The following is a 24,233-nucleotide window of genomic DNA, read 5'->3' on the forward strand; positions in this document are numbered from 1 at the left end:
CTATACCTACGAGGTTAAAGAAAAAAAAATTGTGCTAATTAAGTGGCAATGCAATAGATTTTCCAATTCTCTGTGTCATTAAGAAGCCAATGTCAACTTCTCACCACGGGGGTAACTTCCTACGTAGCATTCCTAATATGCAGTCACCTGATCTCTGCTGAAATATTCCCTTACCTCTTTTCCTTTCTTCTCAGTTATTAATTGTGTCTTTTTTCCTCTTCTCTCCCTCTACACTTCTTATCTCAGATCCAAATTGGATAACGTGAGGAGCATGTATATAGTGACTATTTTTCCTGGCAGACAAGTCAGGCTATAATTAAAAATCTTAAAAAATTAAAAAATAAACTTGAGAAAAGTGTAGAGTTCTCCCATTCACCTACAATAGAGCTAAATTTACTCAATTTCCAACCAAACACAGGGAAATAGGGAAATGTAAAATATTCTGTCAATTATAAAAAATTATCTAGTATAGCTATACCGTGGAATATTATTTGGCAATAACAAGGAATTTAGTGCTAATATATATGATATGGATGAACCATGAAAATATTATCCTACAAGAAAAAGCAAGTTACAAAAGGCCACGTGGTACATGGTTCCATTTATGTGAAATATCCAGAGCAGGCAATTCTGTGGAGACAGAATGTAGACTGGTAAAGGGCGTGAGGATTTATGGAGTGACTGCTCATGAATGCAGGGTTTTTATTGGGGATGATGAAAATATTCTAAAATTAGATTGTGACGGTAGTGGTTTCACAACTCTATACTTTAACTGGGTTAACTTTACATATGCAAATCATATTTCAATAAGATGTAAATAAAAAGATACCTAATCTGCCAGCCCATATACACAGTTGCACACATACAATAATTAGGCATATGTATCATATTACCGATTTACAGTGACTGCTCATTCACCAGCTGGCAATTCATGCACTGAAATTTTAAAACTCAAGTTTTCTCACGGTCCTGATGGTAGAAAGATGATAATAACAATAACGACAACGGTAATAATATCAAGCGCGCGCTGAGTGCCTCCCGTGCCAGCTACTGCGACAAACACACAATCTTGTTTGATCCTTACCAAGTCTCTAGAAAGTAGACACCTCACTATCCCGATTTTAGACGTGAGAAAATTGAGGCTTACTGAAATTAAGCATTGAAACGTACATTATTTACTTTAATCTTCACATCACAAACTATTTTTCCCCAATTTACAGATGAAAGCACCGAGACTTGGGGTGGTGATCAGTCGCCCCAGTACGCAGTAGCGGAGCTGGGACTTCAGTGCTCTGAAGCCACTTCCGCTATCCCCAGCACGGGCACCCGAGGCTCAGCGAGCGACAGGCACCTGACATTACCTTCGAGAAAAGCATCTGATGACGCGGGGGAAAGCCAGAACCAAGGGGAGAAGCAGACTCCACTCACATACAAACTCCCCAGGCCAACCCTCTCACCTGTGAAAACTGGAACAGAAGCTTTTCAAGTTTCTATCAGGCTTAAATTACATTTAGTCCAAGAAATTCTTTTAAAATCTAACCCTCCTGGCCAAAACAACTTGCCAAAAGAAATGGCTTATTGATTTCTGCCCTGTGCCTTTGTGACAATTATTGTTAGGAGGTTGTAAAAATACTAACTATAACTGGAAAATGAAAGCTTAATTATCATCTATTTATGAAGTTCAATAACATACACCCATAAGCAATAAACTACATAATTAGTGAACTTTTTGTTATGAAAAATTTTGCACATATTCAAAAGTAGACAGGATATTACAATCTCTATGTGCTCACCACCCATCTTCAAAAAAATCAACTCATGGTCAGTCTTGTTTCTTCCATAAACTTACCCATTTTGAAGCAAAGCCCTGACATATTTCTGTAAATATTTCAGTATGTATGTCTAAAGATCAGGGTTCTCATTTTAAAAACACAACCACAATAACATTATCACAACTAAAAATATTAATAACTTGATACAATGATTTTAATAAACTCTGAGGCAACTGATTTAAATACATGAACATAAATAATATTTTAAATTTAATTACTTTAATGTCATTTTATTGATATAGTCACATACTACATAATCATCCAAAGTGTACAGTGACTCAGTATCATCAAATAGTTGTGCATTCATCACTACATACAACTTTAGAACATTTCCATTACTCAAAAAAATAAAAAAGAACACCCAAAACAACCCAAATCCTTTATTCCCCCTATTATTTAGTTATTTATTTTTGCCTTTATTTTCTTACTCATCTGCCCACACACTAGATAAAAGGAGTATCAGTCAAAAGATTTAAACAATTCCACAGTCATACTGTAAAAGCCATATATACAATCATCATCAAGACAACTGAATTATGGTCAATAGTTTTAGGAATTTCCTCCTAGCTATTCTAATACACTAAGAAATGAAAAAGGAATATCTATATAATGCATAAGATTAACCTCCAGAATGCCCTCTTGACTCAACTGAAATCTCTTGGCCACTAAAACTCTGTTTTCTTTCATTTCTTTTCTCTCTTTTGGTCAAGAAGACTTTCTCAGTTCCATGATGTTGGGTCCTGGCTCATCCACGAATCAGGTCCCACATTACCAGGGAGATTTACACCCCTGGGAGTCATGTCCCACGTACGGGGAGGGCAGTGAGTTCACCTGCCGAGTTGGCTTAGAGAGAGAGAGAGAGGCCACGTCTGAACAACAAAAGAGGTTCTCTGGGGTAACTCTTAGGCCTAATTTTAAGTAGGCGTAGCCTATCCTTTGTAGGAATAAATTTCATAAGTGCAAGGCCCAAGATCAAGGGCTTGGTTTATTAAATCAGGAGTCCCTAATGCTTGTGAAAATACCGGGAATTCTCCAGGTGGGGACGTTTAATATTTCCAAATTTTTCCCAAGTCCCTCAAGGGAACTTTGTGAAGATTTTTTATTTTCTGAACAGATTATCCTGGGACATATTGGTGTATTACATTAACCTATAAAAAATAACAAAATCTCATGCCCTATTCAATGTTCCATGTCATGTTGTTAATTAAATGGCCAAGTAGGTGAAATTAGATAATGTGCTACAGAAAATATAAATTTTTTCCCAAATAAACATCTGATGTGGGATGTTTTTAGAGAGAATTATCTATTTAGCATATTGCTAAGACACTCTATCTGGTTTCTCTTTGTTAGCATAAAGAAACCATTGTAAGCACAGGAAACTCCATTAGTTTCTAATCAATAGATCAACTTCAAGCCCATAGTAAATCCCTGGTGAGAGACCAGAAGGCACCAGAAGGCCTTGGAAACTAAGATAAAGAAGATGTAAACCAGGAACAGCGAGTTCCCAAGCTCACTCGGTCTCTGTGTAACTCTTTGGGGAGCTGGCTCTTCTCCCTGATATCTGTATGGTGCCATTGCAATGCGCTGTTTGTTCACTCTTGGGAGAACTGGCCCCTTGCCCAAGAACCAAAGTAAAACACCTGGTATTTTAAAATCCTGTGTGTGTGCATGCAGCCTGTTCACTGTTAAGAGGACCATGGCCAGCTGATCTGAAGTCTCACCCAGGACAGGGTGCTCCTCCCGGGCCTGTGTGGCCAGTGGGAACTTCCAGAGGACCAGCCCACGATCTCAGATGTTGTTGTTTCCCCCAATTTGGTGAGCTTTTCTTTCACTCTATGTTCCTTTCTTTCTGATTCTATTTTCTCATTTATGTTTGCTTAACTCTATCTAGTAATTCTAATCAAGTGGGTATGATTTTATATTTATAATTACTTTCTTTCATTATATTTGCTGATAATAAAGTAGTTATTAGAGTATATTGTGGTGAGCTACTTAATTGAGCCGTGAGTTCAGGGATTTTGAGAACCTAACAGAACAACAGCTCTTTCTTCAGTCTCACACAGAAGTTGAAGTTTTAATATATAGTCAGTATCATCCTTTACCATGTATGTGGATTATTCCATTATGGTCTATTTCTGACCACTCAATTTGATTCCCTTGGTAAGTGTACCTATCTTTGAGCCAGTGCCATGCTGTTTTGACAACTGTAGCTTGGTAATATGCTTTAAAGTCATGTAGTATGAGGCCTCCCACTTCATTTTACTTTCTCAAGATATTTTTTAGCTACTCAGGGCACCCTGCCCTTCTAAATAAATTTGATTATTAGTTTTTCTATTTCTAGAAAGTAGGTTGTTTGGATTTTACTTGCTATTGCATTGAATCTATGAATCAATTTGAGTAGAATTGATATCTTAACTATATTTAGTCTTCTAATCTATGAACATGGCATGTCCTTCCATTTACTTAGATCGTTCAAGATTTCTGTTAGCAATTTTTTGTAGTTTTCTGTGTATATGCCTTTTATGTCCTTGGTTAAATTTATTTCTAAATATTTCATTCTTTTGGTTGCTATTGTAAATGGAAGTTTTTCTTGAGTTACTCCTCAGATTGCTCAATATTGTTGTATAGCGACATTTACTGATTTGGGGGCTGTTGATTTGTATCCTGCCAATTTGCAGTAGTCTTTTATTTGCTCTAGTAGCTTTGCTGTAGTTTTTCTGAATTTTTACATGTAGGATCATATCATCAGTAAACAGTGTGTGTTTTACTTCTTCCTTTCCTATTTTGAAGCCTTTTACTTCTTTTATTGCCTAGCTGCCCTAGTTAGAACTTCCAGCACAATGCCAGTGACCGTGGGCATCCTCGTCTTTTTCCTGATCCTGGAGGGAAAAGCTTTCAGTCCTTCCTCACTGAGGATGACATTAGCTGTGGGTTTTTCATATATTCCTTTTATCACGTTGAGGATGTTTCCTTCTATTCCTGTCCTCTGAAGAGTTTTCATCAAGAAAAGATTTTGAATTTTGTCAAATGCCTTTTCTATATCAATCGAAATGATCATGTGGTTTTTCTGCTTTCACTTATTGATGTGTTGTATTACATTGATTGATCTTATGTTGAACAAGCCTTTAATACTGGGATAAACCCCACCTGGTACTATGTATAACTCTTTGAATTGTGCTGCTAGATTCGATTTGCAAGTATTTTGTTTAGGATTTTTACATCTATATTCATTAAAGAAATTGGTCTGTAATTTTCTTTTCTTGTAATATTTTTGTCTGGCTTGGTGCTGTTGGCTTCAGAGGATGAGTTAGGTAGCTTTCCTTCCTCTTCAATTTTTTGAAGTATTTGAGCAGGACTGGTACTAATTCTCCATGCAATGTCTGGTAGAATTCACATGTGAAGGCATCTGGTCCTGGATTTTTCTTTGCTGGGACTTTTTCATGAATGATTCAGTCTGTTTACTTATGATTGGTTTTTTGAGGTCTTCTATTTCTTCTTAAGTCAGTGCTGTTTGTTCATGCTTTTCTAGGAAGCTGTCCATTTCATCTAAGTTGTCTAGCTTGTTAGCATATAGTTGCTCACAGTATCTTCACATTACTTCCTTACTTCTGTAGGGTGAATAGGTATGTCCCCCATCCCATTTTTCAGTTTTATTTATTTTCATCTTCGTCAGCCTAGCTAAGGGTCCATCAGCTTTATTGATTTTCTCAAAGAACCAACTTCTGGTTTTGCTGATTCTATTATTTTCATATACTCTATTTCACTTATTTCTGCTTAAAACTTTATTTTCTTCTGTTTGCTTTGTGGTAAGCTTGCTCTTCTTTCTCTAGTTCCTTCAGGTGAGCACTTAAATCCTAGATTTTTGTTCTTTCTTCTTTTTTAAAATAGGCATTTTACGGCAATAAATTTCCCTCTCAGCACTGCCTTTGCTGCATCCCATAAGTTTTGATAAGTTGTGTTCTCATTTTCATTTGCCTCAAAATATTTACTGATTTCTCATGTAATTTCTTTCTTGATCCTCTGGTTGTTTAGGAGTGTGTTGTTTAGCCTCCACATATTTGTGAATTTTCCAGACCTCCACCTGTTACTGATTCCCAACTTCACTGCATTATGATCTGAGACTGTGTGTTGTATAATTTCAACCGTTTTAAATTCACTGAGACTTGCTTTATGACCCTACATGTGGTCCATCCTGGAGAATGATCACTGAGCACTTGAGAAACATGTGTGTCTTCCTGCTGTGGGGTATAAAGCTCTGCACGTGTCTGTTTAGTCTAGTTCATTTATCATACTCTTCAAAATCTATGTTTCCTTATTGATCTTCTGTCTAGATGTTCTATCCACTCATGAGGACAGAGAATTGAAGTCTCCAACTATTATTGCAGAGGTTAGTCTATTTCTGCCTTCAGTGTTGTCAGTGTTTGCTTTATTTATTTTGGGGTACTCTGACTTGGTACATAAGTATTCATGATTGTATGTCTTCTTGTTGAATTGTCCCTTTTATTAATATATACTGTCATTCCTTGTCTCTTTTAATTGCTTTACGTGTGAAGTCTAATTTGTTGGATATTAGTATAGCTATCCCCGCTCTTTTCTGGTGGTTGTCTGCATGAAATATCTTTTTCCAATCTTTCACTTTCAACCTATTTTTGTCCTTGGGTCTAAAGTGAGTCTCCTGTAGACAATATATAGATGGGTCCTGTTTTTAAATCCAGTCTGCCAGTCTTTTCTTTTAATTGGGGATTTTAATTCATAAACATTTTATTACTGTAAAGGCACCACTTTCTTCTAGCATTTTGTCTTCTGGATTATATCTGTCACATTTCTCTCTCTCTCTCTCTCTCTCTCTCTCTCTCTCTCTCTCTCTCTCTCTCTCTCTCTGTCTCTCTCTCTCTCTCTCTCTCTCTCTCTCTCTCTCTCTCTCTCTCTCTCTCTCTCTCTCTCTTATCAAACTTCCCTTGTATGTGATGGATTGCTTTTCTTTTACTGCTTTCAGAATTCTCTCTTTGTTTTTCACATCTGACAACCTGATTAGTGTCTTGGGGTAGATCTATTTGGATTCTTGGCTCTGCAATTTTATGTCTTTCATAAAACTTGGGAAATTGTCAGTGATTATTTCTTCCATTATTCTTTCTCCCCCTTTTCCCTTCTCTTCTCCTTCTGGGACAACCATAACGTGCATTTGTGTGCTGCATGTTGTTATTCAATTCCCTGAAACCCTGCTCAAATTTTCCCATTCTTTTCCCCATCTTCCTTTTGTGTGTAGGATTTTAGATGTCCTATCATCTAGTGTACTAATTCTCTCTTCTGCCTCTTCAAATCTGCTGTTGTAAGTCTCCATTGTGCTTTTCATCTCTTCCGTGGTGCCTTTCATTCCTGTAAGTTCTGCCATCTGTTTTTTCAAACTTTTGAGTTCTTCTGTAAGGTCACATATTTTCTTCTTTATATCCTTCAGCTTTTTGTCATATTTTCCTTTACCTTGCTGATTTGATTTTTATTTGATTTAGGAGATATGTTTGAAATCTTCAATTAGATGTTGCTTGCTTGTATCCTGTATCTCATTTAAATTGTTAGTTTGTTCCTTTGACTGGGCCATATCTTCTTGCTTCCAAGTATGACTCATGATTTTTTGCTGATGTCTAGGCATCTGATTTCCTTGAACAGTTTATTCTGGAGGTCACTTTGTCTCTTCTATCTAGTATTTTTCTTGTTGGTTGGTTTTGCTCTCCATCTGTTCTTTGACATTCAGTTCAATTTATTCTAGACCTCTAGCATAGTCTCTGTTTAACTGATGAGAATTATTTAGCTCTTGTTTCTCTGGTTCTTGCCCTGCCTGACAGGACTGATCCCAATCAGATTTTCCCAGACAAGCCCAGGACTCAGGAAGAGGGTGTAATCAGTATTAGGTTCCCTGAGGATGAGAACAGCAGACTGCTAGTCTTTTCTATGAGGCCTCTTGAATATGTGTTTCTCCTATGTCGCCCAGCAGGTAGCATTTCTCGGCTCACAGCTCCCCACTGGTGTAAACTGGTGCAGTCCTTTAAATCTCAGAAGACCTTGTCCCTGCCAGGGATGTGGTTGAGCTAGAGGCTAAGGTAGAAGGTGAGTCTAAGTTTTCCTGTTTTCCAGTCCCTGGAGTCTGAATTCTCTGAATGAGAACCACCATTTGTGCTGGGCCATGCGTCCCCTTATCTTGGGGAAGATATGCTCTTTAGGTATTTATCTCCTTCACCTGACTAGTTGTTTTGTCTATAAGACTACCTTAACTCTGCCCTTGTCTGGGTCAGTGCTAGCAACTGAAAAAGCCTGAGACTTTGCTTAATGGATTGCTAAAAAAAGTCTTAAAAAAAATTCTTTTCAGAGTGGGCCCCCTAGCCCCCAAGTTCACCAATCAAGAGCAGAGTTGTTACTCAGCACTATGTATTCCTTTTCTAGGGGCACAGCCCTTTTCCAGTACTCTGAGCTCGGCTGACTCCAAAGCCTCTACTGTTTTGTTTTGTTTTGTTTTGTTATTGTCAGCCCCACCTCCTTTCTGCTGGTAGAGACCTCTGGGTTCCTTTCATGCTTTCTCCAGATTTATCTATGCTCAAAGCTTGCATCCAGCAGTCTGAATTTGCTAATTAAATCCACAACTGGAGTTTGCTTGATCTCTCCTTACCTTGCTCCTAGTAGAGACAGCCTTTCCCATGGGGAAAGTGTCTCCAAAACAGCCTGGTTTGCCAGTAGGGGAAAGGCTCCAGCCTCCACAGTTCAAGAGACTTTACTTACAGCTCTGAACTGTGATCTCGACCCTTCCACCCAGTCTAGACTGGAATAAGATGTGTGTCCAGTCATGGACGCCCCTCAAACAGTTGTTCCAGATAGTTCCTAGCTATTTACTAGCTGCCCTACAGAACTAACTAAATTCCACACCCTATCCCATCATCTTATCCTGCATCCACTATTCTTTAAATGTAAATGTTATTTTAACTCACAAATTTTATATTGAATGTTAACTAAAGCTATCCATATATTCACTCAAATTTTCTATCACTTTAATTTTTTCTATTTTAATCCTTATTTTCATATAAAATCTATTATTTCTATAGTTAATCTTACTCTACTTTATTTATGAATTGTCATGACACTATATCAAATGTGCCCATAAAAATAAAGTATTAAACATTCTATATACACTAAATTTAATAGATTTGCTTTATTCACTGAGCTTGCCTGGGTATTGAAAGAAATTAAATTAGTTTGGGATGATCTGCTTTGTGATTGACCTTTGCTGTCTCCCTCAGTTCAATTTAATGTCCTTTTGGTGACAACAAATGACTACTTATTAATTATTCCAGCAATTTGCCAGCAATTATTGTTCTGCAATTACATATATCGTCCAACTGAAGTATTGATATAAACTTTTCCATTCTGTAACCCATATTTTCTGTATAACTCTATAAGCATTTTGTTCCTACTGCACTCACTTTCTCATTCCTTCCTTAACTTCTCTCCCCAAAAACTGTTCCAACCATCAAGTTATCAATTAATATCTGCATTATACACTTTGCCCTGAAATGTCTCTTTAAAAATTATTTTCATTTCCTCCATATTGCTGATAAGATAATAAAAAATCAAACAGAAGTAGAAACAAAAATTTTAAAATAAGAAACATCAAATCTTGTGCTCTAAATTTACATCACTGCTTCACAATCGCAGAAGACATTTCCTCTGAGAAAGAACTGTAATTACCTTAAGAAAGAACTTTCCTGAAACCTGAGATCCATAAATAACCTAGTTTCTTTTGAAAAAGAGAAGAGTGGGCAATTTAATTTTCTTTCATATTGTGAATAAGAAGTAAAATAGATTGCAAAAGGTGGGATAGTAAATGGGGTGAAGATTTTAGCTTCAAAATGACTATACTGCAGGACGTAAATACTGGGCATAGGTCATGAAGGCTAAAGAAAGGCCAGTCATCGTCAGTTTTTTACAGTTCAACCATAAGCCATAAGTTTTTTACAGTTCAACTTATAGGAGTGCCTCACTTAACAAAATAGATATATTCTGTAAAGCTGCATGCTAACTGAAATTTCATAAATTAAATTACATTTCAAATGCATTAGGAGATTTCACATTCCCTAGGAAAATGATTGGAGAAACAATTATTTGAGGGGTCATAACAATGCAGTTCAATGACGAAGACTCTGTAACCTGCGGTGGACTGGACTCTGGCACAGGAAAGTGCAAGCTTATGCAAATTAACTCTAATAATTTAAAGACATAAGGGTAATCATAACAATAAAAGTTTTGGAATTTGCATTTGTTAACTACTCCAGAAGCACTGAAGAATGAGATGGCGGTTCAGGTGAGCCATTTATCAATTCACAGCATGCTGTGAAAGCCACCCCCCCCCCCCAAAATAATGACTCCATGTCAACATCTGACGTGAACTTTACCTTTTTCATCCAGTGGGCAGACTGTACTGAAAATCACCCCTAAGGTTTGCTTGAGTAAATCTCCCATGCTGTAATCAGGGTTCTGATAGGGAAGTATAGGGCAGTAACACGTGGGATGGTGATACTTGGGTTGGTGTACTTGAAAACACTGAACCGTCAGATTCCCCCAAACCCTCTGTACTGGCAGAATATACAATCTTTGCATTCATGCTGGAAACCTGCCACCTTTAACCTGGAAGTCTTGCAAAGGCACACATAGAAGAATGCCGTCCTCAAGATTTGCCCTGCTTCCCCTCACTGCCCCTAGGCTAATAGCCAGGCTCAGATCCTACTCATCACTGCTCCAATTGTGAAGTACTGTTCCTGCTATGGGAAGCGATAGCTCACCCAACAAAAAGATGCTGTCTAACGTGCATCATCAGGAATTAGGGGCACACATATGGAAGTGGATTTTGATGGTGCTGAGCTAAGCTATAGGAGCAAGCCAGTAGATAGAGGAGAGTTTACTAATATGGAAAGCCCTCCTCTGTGACTCAATATTTAACTTCTAGCAAGGATATGTCAAGTAGGTTCTAAAATACTGACGGATGTTAATGGAGATAATAGATTCCAACTAGCAGGCAGCAGAGGTAGTACTTAACCATTAGAAGCAAGGTGAATGTGCTTGCCATAAAGTATGTATTTTCCAGAGCGACACCTAGAGAATCTGTGGCAATAGCCAACAAATCATGGTGTTCGTAGAGGTGGAAGTGATGGGTAGTCAAGATATCTCTTTGACTTAAATAAATAAAATGCTGAAGAACTGGAGAGGGCTTGAAATTAATGTGTGGTTCCAAATCTAAGCCAGTTCTCAGACCTAGAGCCCATCAATGTGAGTGGAGGCTGAGTGCTCTTGAGCAAAACCAATGCTTCTCCAATCACTTCCCTAGGGAATGTGCTGCCATTTACCAGGGCAACTCTACAATAGTGAAAGAGAATACTCGACCCTTCTAGGAGCTGCTGGATATAATGCCTAAGTTGATACTGACACTAGGGTCCCTAAAACACCTTTACGGTCTCCCAGTTTAAGTGGTAACATAGAAGCCAGGTAATAAACAGAGTCCCAGCCCAAGTCCATCTCACAGTTGGACCAGTGGATTTGAAGACCCACCATCTGACTACGGCTCTGGTCCCTGAGTGTGTAATTAGGATGGATATAATCAGCCGCAGTCAGAACCCACACAACACTTCTCTGATCTGTAAAGAAGAGTCATTATGCTAGAAAAAGGCAAAGGAAGTCCCTGATATTATTTCCTCCTCCCCTTGATCCAGATAACAAACCAGAAGGAACACTGTAGCCAAGATGAACAGCAAAGACTGAGGCCACCCTCAAAGAGCAGCTCCTGCAAAAACCCTACAGCTCACGGACAAGTCAGCTCAGTATGCTGGTGTGAGATGAGAACTAGCACACTAGAGCCTCGTGCAGGTGTCAACTATCACAGTGATACTCAGAGGGTGGCCACACATTAGAGTCAGTTCATTAGCTTTTCATCTTTACACAAATATAAACAGCGATAGTAAATACAGAAATATTTATGGCAAACTGACATTGCTGCAACTACCAAGTGTGTGAGTTTTGCATTTTATAAAAGGATCAATCGTGATGAAATGGAAGCAAAACAAATTCATTCCTTCACATGGTCAGGTTGAGGAGCAATGTTCTAAAGGGCAGTGGTGAAAGGAAATCTTGCCATCAGGCCGGGCTTCATCAGTTTTGTAAATAAGTAGAGAGTTGAGCTAAGAATATATACAAAGTCTTAGGCAGCGGCTAATGGCTCTGCTAACTGATCAGGAAAGGAACAAGACTGGACCATCAGAAACAAGGAGGTCTGTGGAAGAAGCACGTGGCTACCCTACAGGACTGTACAAAAATGTCAATACCAAAGAGACGGCATCCACAGCAGAGGAGGAACTGAACAACCAGGTGGGGAGGATGACTCACACAGTGAATGTCAGCCAGATTCTGTCCTTGGTGACCTCAGCGCTAGCATGATGGACTCACAAGGAACCGCATTGGCAGGAATGAAGGCTACGAATGGGGATAGAAGTGTGGGCGCTCCTCACTTAGGGTGACCTGGATGTCGACAATGTTAACTGACCAATCAGCAGAGGCCAAAACTGAGCCCTGAATGGTACTAACCCTTAAGGAGACACACCAAACATGTGCTGGCAAGTGAATTACACCAGACCCTGTTCACTCTGGCAGCACAACTCATTCTCACTGGAACTGATTTAAGTATGGTTTTGCCTTCTTTGCCCTTGCCTGGCCTCAATTACTAACATGGGATCCCACAAAATATGTAAATCACGTGACCATTTATCAGTGCAGGAGGTGTCACAAATTCGCACATAATTACAGGATTTCTGGCTTCTGCCTTTTGTGTCATCACCCAGAACATGCCAGCCTAACAGAATGTTGGAAGGGCTTAAGGGCTCAGCTGAGATGCCAGCTGTGGAACAACTCTCTGTAGTACCAGTGCCCTGTCCTCCAGAATGCAGCACATACCTTAAACCAATGGCCATTATATGATGCTCTGTCCTAACAGCTCGGCTACATGTGTCTGGGAACTAAGGGGTAAAAGTATAAATTGGCAGGTCTCCATTTGACCCAGTCAGAAAATTTGTTCATCCCCAGTGACCAAGTTGGGGATTTGGTCTCCCATCCTCTCAAAGGCTCTTGTGGGATTTGATATTTTAGCCCACAAGCAAGGAATGCTTCCACCATCGAATGCAGTAAGGGTTCCTGAATCTATCATTATTTCTGCTACCTGGTTATTTGTGCTCCTCAAGCCAATAGATCAAAAGGCAAAGAAAGGAGTTTGACTGGCAGATGTGATCAACATTGCCATGAAGAGAAAAGGATCCTACCCCATAATGAGGACACAGAGGAGTAAAACTGGAATTTCAGGAAGCACCTCCTGATGCTTCCATGCCCAGTGATGACAGTAAATGAGATGACCTCACAACCACAGTCTGAGAAGGGCAAAGTGACCAGAGGCTCAGACCCTTCAGGGATGAAAGTCTGTCACCCCACTAGGCAAGCAACCTAGACTAGGGGAAGTGCTGCTCAAAAGTGAGGAGAAGCTAGGATGGACAGTCAAAGAGGAAAGCAGTGAATCAGTTACGGCCTCAGAACCCATGGCATTAGTAGAAACTGTCCTTTACTTCATTAACTCTCCCATTTTAAATCATGACTAGAGACTGTACCCAGCTACAGCCTTGAATCTACAAAGGCTCAACGGGAGTCTGAACCTGTCTGAGTGGTACAATGGGAAGAGTACAGCAGATGCTACAGATCCCCACCCCACGTCTCCGTGTCCCACCTTTAGGTCCACCTGTAGCTGTAGAGGGCCGCTACTGACCATGCCAGCGGTACCCCACCTCCAGTATCTACGCCCCCCTTTTGGCTGCTTGAGGTTTCTCTCCTCTGTCTTACTCAGCCTTCATGCCGAGCATCCCAGAAACACCAGGCACTCAGCAGCCCGTGAGGATGGGACTCAGTGGACAAATGTCTAAGTGTCCGTGCCCTCAATGGGACAATTTTAAGGCACATTCTACAGTTCCCCTGAGGGTTCCAGAGGGAACAAGCCTCAGCTGTCCCCAGTGTAACCTGATCATTAGAGCAAAGTTTACTGGCTTTTCTCCCTTCCATATCTCACTTTTGTCACTGCCTCATCTGAACTTCCTGGGAATCACCTTTCCAACAAATTAACTGCATCCACATCTTTATTTTTAGTGCCTGTTTTTTGAAGAGAATTCAATCTTAACACAGATAAGAACATTATTATTCCCTTCTAACAGATGAAGAAACTGAGGCACAAGGAAATTTAAAGTGACCAGGGCCACACAGTCAAAAAGTGATGGAACTAAGTTGACCTTGGGTAGCTGAGTCCAGAGCCCAGGCACTTAACATCTACTGTGTACCACATTATCTGTCTTAAAAGTCCATATTTTTGTATTTAATGGTCGTAGAGCAAAGCATTCCTATATTGTGCTATTTTCTGAAACAAGTGTGGCGGCACCTATACAATTAAAATAAAGCTCAATTAAGTCCAGTAACTACTTAACATGGGTTTCACTGTAATCAGATGGCAACAATGTCTGGCTCTCTCTTCATTTAACATGATCTCATCTATAAGTATGAGCCTAACCAACAGCTAAGCACAACAATCAAAGAAATGCAGATGTCTTCATGAAAAAAAATTCACAACTCATGTATTTGTTGGATAACAATTAATAGGATAGAAAGTGCACGGGTGGTTCAGTGTAGAATGCTCGCCTTCCATGTGGGAGACTCGGGTTCGATTCCTGGACCATGCAGTCCCCCTGAAAAAGTAAACAATTAATAGGACAAATTCAAAACAATACTTGCTGATGATTTTTCTCCCCAGAAAACAGGATCAACCAAAGTGAATCGACCAAGCTAAGAGTCTTCAAAAGCAGACATAAAACTCCCTTATACTAGCTAAATCCTCATCATTTAACATCATCTGTCCATCATCTATGCTTAAGACATCTGAATGAAGAGGTAAAAGTGCAGTTACTCAAAAATAGAATTTTTTTAGGATTTATAATGGAAAATTTCCTAATAGGGCAATGGTGGAAACAGCATGAACTCTGAAGCCAGACAAACCCAGTTCAGGAATGTACTTGCTGTGTGGTCTAGAAAGTTATCTAACTTCTTGGATTCTCAGTTTCCTATTCTGTAAAATGTGGAGGGTAAAAGGATGAAATATGCAAAGTGCCTAGCATGTCGCCTGGCCTACAGCAGTTACTCAAGAAATACTAGTTTCCTCCCCATATGCATTATTAATTAATTCATGTGTAAGTAGCTACTTGCAGTAAAAAAAAATAATTTAGAAAATTCCCAAGGATCTTTTAAGCTAGTTGAAGATAAACTGGAAGCCTGCATAAGTGGGTTAGATAATGAATTCATAAGAATGGGTGACAATAGACTAGAGAACAGGTAGACACAGCCATAGGAAAGAACACTTCACAGAACTAGTGATGGCTTCACGACATCAACCAGAAACCCAGAGGGGCCAACAAGAATAACAATTTTCTAAGACCCTGGCCTGCATGTCTGATGTGATGCGATGGCCTCTAGCCAAACACTGGAGTTCAAAGACTTAGTATAAAAAGGGTACAAATTAATCAATTTTATATTCATTTATGTTGAAAATGGTAATATTTTGGACAAAGTGGGCTAAAGAAAATATATTGTTAAATTTAATTTCACCTGTTTGTTTTTACTTTCTTTATTGACACTACTGGAAACTTTAAATTTATATATGTGGCTAATACTATATTTCTGTTGGATAGCACTGAGCTAGAAAGGTGTCATTCTTAATTCTGCACGCCCTTCCCAACTAATCTCCTACTCTTGACACTGTGACCCCCTCCCAAACACCCAACAACAGGGTGGCTACAATCTTCATTCACACCTTGAGGGAACATTAGAGCCTCACTATTCCCACATGCCCCACAAGGATGATGTGGTACAAGGAAAACTGTCTTCATATGACAGTAAATACATATGGATGCTGTTCTAGTTTGCCAGCTGCCAGAATGCAACACACCAAAGATGGATTGGCTTTTAATAAAAGGGGATTTATTTTGTTGGTTCTTCAGAGGAAAGACAGCTAACTTTCATCTGAGGTTCTTTCTTCTGTGGGAAGGCACAGGATGGTCTCTGCTGGTCTTCTTTCCAGGTCTCTGGGTTCCAACAACTTTCCCTGGGGTGATTCCTTTCTGCATCTCCAAAGGCCTGGGCTGAGCTGCGAGTGCTGAGATGAGGTATGCTGAGCTGCTTGGGCTGCGCTACGTTGAGTCTCTCATTTAAGCACCAGCCAATTAAGTCAAAGGTCATTCATTGCAGCAGGCACGCCTCCTAGCCAACTGCAGATGTAATCAGCAACAGATGAGGTTCACGTACCATTGGCTCATGTCCACAGCAACAGAACTAGGTGCCTTCACCTGGCCAAGTTGACAACTGAATCTAATTACCATAGATGCGATAACTCCCAAAAGAAAACGCCCCCAAAAGACAATATCCACATGAGCCTGACTTCAACTGGGACTACCAACCTGCTTATCAGGGACTCTGTGGAGCGTCCTAATAACGCCTATCCCAGGAACTGTATTTTAATCTGTGCTCCCCCTTTGCCAAGACAAGTAAAGGTCAGGTGTCTACGAGAAAAATAACACTTCAAACTTGAGGCATTTGTTCATATAATCAAGCGTCTCAGTAACTGCTTTACCTCTATACTACTTTGGCTGAACTCCAATAAGTCTTTTTATCAGAGGCATCACCGGAGAAGCTGAGTGAATCCACAAACTCTAGCCATCTTTTTTACGTATTTCACAAATACAGCTCCCCAATGCGTATAGAAAATGAAACTCGACAATAATAACCAAATTCTCATCCCACTAACAGTCCCCAATACCCACTCAACACAACCAAGTAATCTGAGCTGACGGTTGGAAAATGGAAGTTGATGGTGCAGTGGAGAAAATTAGTTTTAGATAGAAAGCCAGAGAACCACTGGAGAAGATGACATGAATGGTAAAAAGAACCCAGGATCCTTCTCATTTCCATCGTAATGCTGCCATTAGTGAACAAAACACACTAATCGTTTTCCTTTAGTAAAACCTCCTATCTAAATTGGTATTTTTTTAGGAAAAAATAGTAATATAAAAATTTTTTAAAATATATTTTTTTCTTCTATTTTGAAAGTTTTTACTAATCTCAGACAAGCATTATAATCATGTGAAAGTACCTTTCGGCAAGTATCTTTGCTAAAGGACATGGAAGGTAGTGGCTAAGCACAGGGATCCCTGCAGGAATGCAAAATGGTACAACCACTGTGGAAGGCAGTTTGGCAGTTCCTCAGGAAGCTAAGTATAGAATTGCCACATGCTCCAGCAATCCCACTACTAGGTATATATTCAGAGAGCATGAGGGCAAGGACACAAAGAGACAACTGCATACTAATGTTTATAGAAGCATTATTTACAATTGCTAAGAGATGGAAACAGCCCAAATGTCCATCAATGGACGAGTGGCTGAACAAGCTGTGGTATATACATATGATGGAATATTATGCAGCTGTAAGACAGAATAAAGTCATGAAGCATGTAAAAATGTGGATGAACCTTGAGGACATTATGCTGAGTGAGATTAGCCAGAAACAAAAGGACAAATATGTATGGTCTCACAAATATGAACAAACATTAATGAGTGAATTTTGAGAGTCAAAGTTGAGAACACAGGTTGTTGGGAAATAGAAACAGGAAATAGAAATTGGGCATTTGGTGCTGAAGGAGTACAGAATGTGCACCAGGACTGACTGTAAAAATTCAGAAATGGATAGTTCAATACTACCTGCTTGTACTACAATAATGCAAGCACACTGAATGAAGCTGAATGTGAGTGTGACAGAGGGGAAATGACTGGGGGCACATATGAAACCAGAAGGAAGGACAGAGGATAAAGACTGAGACAGTATAATTTAGGAATGCCTAGAGTGGACAATGATGGTGATTAAATGTACAAATTAAAAAACTTTTTTGCAAAACAGAAAGAAAATAAGCCCCGGTGTGTACATATTGGGTATTATGGTAGATAGAATAATGGCCTGCAGAGATGCCCATGTCCTACTCCTGGGAGTCTGTAAATATGGTGTTGAGGGGCAAAGGAGAATTAAGATTACACATGGAATTGATGTTGCTAATTGACTGAGCTTAAAATAGGGAGACTGACCTGGATTCTCCAGGTGGGCCCAAGATAACCAGAAAGGTCCTTAAACGTGGAAACAGAAGGCAAGAGAAGAATGTCAGCGTGACATGATGTGAAAAGAAACTCCACTGTCACTACTGTCTTTGAAGATGGAAGGAGTCATAAGCCAAGGAATGTGGGCAGCCTCTTTCTTGCATAAAGGCAAGGAAATGTATTAAAGGAAACAGCTTGACTTTAGCCGAGTGATATTTGCATCAAAAAAGATACTAAATTTTTGCTCTCTCAAAACCAAACAGAGCACAGGCTTCAGACGAGGCTACCTGATCTTGTATGTGAGCTCTGTCACTTCCATTCTTGACCATGCCACTCCTCATTCGCCTCTTACGTAAAAAGTGGATAACAGAAGCAGCTACCTTATAGGGTTGTGGTGATCCTTAAATACATGAATACATAACCTGTTTTAACAGTGCCTGACAACATGGCGGTCTGTGTAAATGGTACTGATTATAAATGACTGGCAACTTACATGACAGTAATTGATACATCTATTCTCACCTAATCTTCTTTTTACTTAATTGATAACTGTTCTCTTCACTAAGAACTTGTTTAATTCTTCCAACCAGTATTAAAATGTTACTAGCTTTAAAGAGTGGGGCAAGATGGCAGCTTAGTGAGGTGTGGAATTTAGTTCATCCTCTAGAGCGGGTAGTTAATAGCCAGGAATAGTACAGAACAACTGCTTGGGCCACAGCAGTGACCGGGCACACAGTGTACACCAGTCTGGACAAGCTGGACCAGCTGAGACCCTGCCCAGAACTGTGAGTCCCCCAAACTGGGGTCAGTGCCCCTTCCCCATGGGCACAGCAGGTTGCTTCCTGGAGGGGAAAGGAAACAGACTTTACTAGCAGCAAGGGCTTAGCTCAACCGAGCTCCACCTGTGGAATTAATTAACAAATTCTGACTACTGAAAATAGGCCCCCAGCTTAGATGAACATGGAATAAGCAGTAAGGAAGCAGGAATTTTCAACCAAGCAGAGACAGCTGATGGGAGGGGTTTCGGCAGGAGGGGCACAGGGACAGGACAGGGGTTTCTTTTAGTTGGACAGCACAAAATACTGGAAAAGGGCTGAACCCCAAGAGAAGGGGGCACAAAGAGCCTAGAGAGACATATGGCTATGTACCAACTCAAGCTCTTGATTTACAAACCCAGGGAGCAGGGCTCCAGCTCTGAAAAGGTATTTTTTACCTCTTAGCAGCTTATTAGATAAAACTGCAAGCACTCTCAGACTCCAGTTCTGCCCCAGGCAAGCCAGAATTAAGGTATGTCTCAGAGACAAAGCAACCAGTCAGGGGAAAAGGTTAATTCCCTAAAGGCAGCATCTTCGTGAGCAAAGGGGGGTGGGGCCCAGCTCAAATAGAATCCCTCCTTCAGGTAATTCAGGTCCCAGGGACTGGAAAACTGAAGCAATTAAAGCCATCCTACTACCTCACCTCTGTCTCAACCACATGCCTTGCAAGGACAGTCTGCTGAAATTAAAGGCACCACATCACTTTACGCTGGTAGGAACCTGCGGGCTACCAAGTGCCACATACTGTGCAGGACAGGAAAAACACAGAGTCTAGAGGCTTCATAGGAAAGTCTGATAAACTGCTGGTTCTCACCCTCAGGGAAAACTGATGCAGGTGACTCTCTCCTCTTGAAATGTGGGCCTGTCTAGTCGAGGAAAATCTGACAGGAATATATGATATTTGAGGAAACCCTCCTCAAAAAAATGTTCCATATAGGGAGGGCAGGAAACAGAAAAACAAAAACTGAAAAATTCTGATCAGGTAAACAGAACCTATGCTAGAGTCTAGAATAAGTTGAACTGAATGTCAAAGAACAGATAGAGAAAAAAGCCATCCAGCAAGTAAATCCTAGGTAAAAGAGTGAAAACAGCTTCCAGAATAAACTAATTAAGGAAGTCTAATGCCTAGACACCAGCAGAAAATAACAAGTCATACTAGAAAATTGAAGATATGGCCCAGTCAAAGGAACAAACCAACACTTCAAATGAGATACAGGAGTTGAAAAAACTAATTCAGGATTTCAAACAGACATGCAAGACCTCATCAAAAATCAAATCAATGAGTTGAGGGAGGATATAAAGAAGACATTGGATGAGCATAAAGAAGAACTTGAAAGTTTGAAAAAACAAATTGCAGAACTTATGGGAATGAAAAACAATAGAAGAGATGGAAAAAAAACAATGGAAAACTACAACAATATATTTGATGAGACAGAAGAAAGATTAGTGAATTAAAGGACTGGACATCTGAAATCTGACACACAAAACAAATATAGGGAAAATAAGGGAAAGAGATGAACAATCTCTCAGGGAACTGGATGAGAATACAGCACTCAAGACTATACATGTTATGGGTGTCCCAGAAGGAGAAAAGAAGGGGAAAGTAGGAGAAAGGCTAATGGAGGAAATAATTACTGAAAATGTCCCATCTCTTATGAAAAAAAATAAAATTACAGATCCAAGAAGTGAAGTATACCCCAAATAGAACAGATCCAAATAGACATATTTCAAGACACTTACTAATCAGACTGTCAAATGTTAAAGATAGAGAGAATTCTGAAAGCAGCAAGAGAAAAGCAATCCATCACATACAAGGAAAGCTCAATAAAACTATGTGTGGATTTTAAGAAGAAACATTGGAGGTAAGAAGGCAATGGTATGATATATTTAAGATACTGAAAGAGAAAAACTGCCAACCAAGAAACCTATACCAAGCAAATATGTCCTTCAAAAATGAGGGGGGAGATTAAAATATTTTCAGACAAACAGTCACTAAAAAAATTGTGACTAAGTGACCAGCTCAACAAGAAATACTAAGGGCACATAACAGTTAGATAGGAAAAGACAGGAGAGAGAAGACTGGAGAAGAGTGTAAAAAATGAAGAATATCAGTAAAGGTAAAAAGAGAAATATAATATACAAAATCCAAAAGGCAAAGTGGTAGAAGAAAGTACTGCCTTCACAGTATGTTCTAGTTTGCTAGCTGCTGGAATGCAATATACCAGATATAGAATGACTTTTAAAAAAGGGAATTTAATAAGTTGCAAGTTTAAAGTTCTAAGGCCATGAAAATGTCCCAATTAAAACAAGTTTATAGAAATGTCCAATTTAAGGCATCCAGGGAAAGCTACCTTGGTTCAAGAAGGCCAATGAAGTTCAGGGTTTCTCTCTCATCTGGAAGGGCACATGGTGAACACGGTCAAGATTTCTCTCTCATCTGGAAGGGCACATGGCAAACACAGCACCATCTGCTAGCTTCCTCTCCTGGCTTCCTGGTTCATTAAGCTTTCCCGGAGGAGTTTTCCTTCTCCATCTCCAAAGGTCACTGGCTTCTGGGCTCTTTGCTTCTCGTGGCTATGTCATTCTTCTCTGCTCTCTCTGAATCTCCTTCATTCTCCAAAATGTTCCTCTTTTATAGGACTCCAGAAACTTATCAAGACCCACCCACATGGGTGGAGACACCTAATCCAGCTTAACAACCACTCTTGATTATATCTGATTCCAGTTTCAAACATACAGTATTGAATAGGGATTATTCTACCTTCATGAAATGGGATTTTGATTAAAACACGGCTTTTCTAGAGTACACACATCCTTTCAAACCAGCACAGAGTAATACATTAAATGCTGATGGATTAAACTCCTCAATCAAAAGACACAAACTGGAAGAACGGATTGAAAAACAGGACCCATGGATATGCTGTGTAAAGGAGACTTATTTTAGACCCAAGAACAAAAATAGGTTGAAAGTGAAAAGTTTGGAAAAGATATTTCATGCAAACAACCACAAAAGACCAGGTGTAGATATACTAACATCTGACAAAACAGACATCAAATGAAAACAATTAAAAGAGACCAAGAAGGACACTATATATTAAAATAATAGCAACTCAACAAGAAGACATAACAATCATAAATATTTATGCACCAGGCCAGAGTGTTCCAAAATACATGAGGCAAGCACTGACAACAATGAAGAGAGAAGTGGACACCTCTACCATAATACTTGGAGATTTCAATTCCCCACTCTCATCAATGGATAGAACATCTAGACAAAGGATCAATAAGGAACCAAAGATTTTTAAAAATATGATAAATGAACTAGAGTTAACAGACATTTACAGAAAATTACACCCCACAACAACAAGATACATATTTTTCTCAAGTGCTCATGGATCATTCTCAAAGACAGACCACACACTGGGTCACAAACAAAGTCTCAATAAATTTTAAAAGATTGAAATTATACATAACACTTTTTTTTATCATAATGGAATAAAATTGGAAATCAATAACAAACAGAGGGCCAGAAAATTCACAAATATATACATCTTAAACAACCAGTGGGACAAGGAATAAATTACAAGAGAAATCAGTAAATATCTCGAGGCAAATGAAAATGAAAACATGAGTGCTGAGAGGGAACTTTATTGCCTTAAAAACCTATACTAAACAAGAAGAAAAAGCAAAAATCAAGCAATTAACTGTTCACTTGGAAGACCTAGAGAAAGAACAGCAAACTAATCCAAAACAAGCAAAAGGAAAGGAATAACAAATATTAGAGCAGAAATAAATGAAACTAAGAACATGAAAACAATTGAGAAAGTAAACAAAATCAGAAGTTGTCTTTTTGAGATTATCAATAAAGTCGATGGACCCTTGGTTAAGTTGACAAAAAAGAGAGTAAGAGAGAGAGAAAGAGAATGCAAAAAATAAATAAAATCAGAAAAAGAAGAGAAGACATAGCCACTGGCCCTGCAGAAATAAATGAGGTAATGTGAGGAAACTATGAGCAACTACATGCTAATAACCTAGACAATGCAGATGAAATGGACAACTTCATAGAAAGGCATGAACAACCAACACTGATTCAAGTAGAAATAGATGACATCAACAAACCAATCACAAGTAAAGAGATTGAATCAGTCATCAAGAAGTTCCCAAAAAAAAAAAACGTCCAGGACCATATGGCTTCACACGTGAATTCCACCAAGCATTCAAAGAAAGAATTAGTGCCAATCCTGCTCAAACTCTTCCAAAATATTGAAGAGGAGGCAAAGCTACCTAACTCATTCAATAAAGCCAACATCACCCTCATACCAAGCCAGACAAAGATATGACAAGAAAAGAAAATTACAGATCAATCTCTTTAATGGACACAGAAACAAAAATCCTCAAGAAAATACTTGTAAATTGAATCCAGCAACACATTAAAAGAATTATACACCATGACCAAGTGGGATTTATTCCAGGTATGCAAGGATGGGTCAACATAAGAAAATCAATTAATGTAATATGCCATATCAATAAGTCAAAGTGGAAAAAGCCACATGATCATCTCGATGCAGAAAAGGCACTTGAAAAAATTCAACATCCTACCTTGCTGAAAACATTTCAAAGGCTGGGAATACTAGGAAACTTCCTCAGCATGATAAAGGGAATATATGAAAAACCCACTGTTAACATCACCCTCAATGTGGAAACTTTCCCTCTAAGATCAGGAATGAGACAAGGGCGTCCACTGTCACCACTGCTATTCAACATTCTGCTGGAAGTTCTAGCCGGAGAAATTAGACAAGAAAAAGAAATACAAGGTATCAAATTGGAAAGGAAGAAGTAAAATTCTCATTGTTTGTAGATGACATGTATGTCAACAATCCCGAAAAAATATATAGCAAAAAACTACTAGAGCTAATAAATGAGTACAGCAAAGTGGCAGGGTACAAGATCAACCCAAAAATCAGTAGTGTTTCTGCACACTAGAAATGAGCACTCTGAGGAAGAAATCAAGAAAAAAAATTCCAATTATAATAGCAACCAAAAGAATCAAATATTTAGGAACAAATTTAATTAAAAACAAAAAACACCTATACACAGAAAACCACAAGAAACTGCTAAAAGAAACCATGGAAGATCTAAATAAATAGAGGGGTATACCATGTTCATGGACTGGAAGACTAAATATATTTAAGAAGTCAATTCTACCCAAATTGATTTACGAATTCAATGAAACACCAATTAAAATCACAACAACTTACTCTGCAGAAATAGAAAAAACCAACAACCAAATTTATTTGGAAGGAAAGGGTGTCCCAAGTAGCTAAAAAATATCTTGAGAAAG

At 39.1% G+C, this 24,233-nt stretch overlaps 1 protein-coding gene across 6 annotated transcripts in view; it reads right to left on the reverse strand.

Annotated features, from left to right (window-relative positions):
• LOC143642843 (ankyrin repeat and sterile alpha motif domain-containing protein 1B-like) overlaps positions 1–24,233 on the reverse strand; it is an 887,705-nt gene that overhangs the window by 804,431 nt on the left and 59,041 nt on the right. The gene's annotated exons all lie outside the window — the stretch shown is intronic.

This window comes from Tamandua tetradactyla, chromosome 7 (assembly GCF_023851605.1).
Source record: "Tamandua tetradactyla isolate mTamTet1 chromosome 7, mTamTet1.pri, whole genome shotgun sequence".
In the NCBI taxonomy this organism is placed as follows: domain Eukaryota; kingdom Metazoa; phylum Chordata; class Mammalia; order Pilosa; family Myrmecophagidae; genus Tamandua; species Tamandua tetradactyla.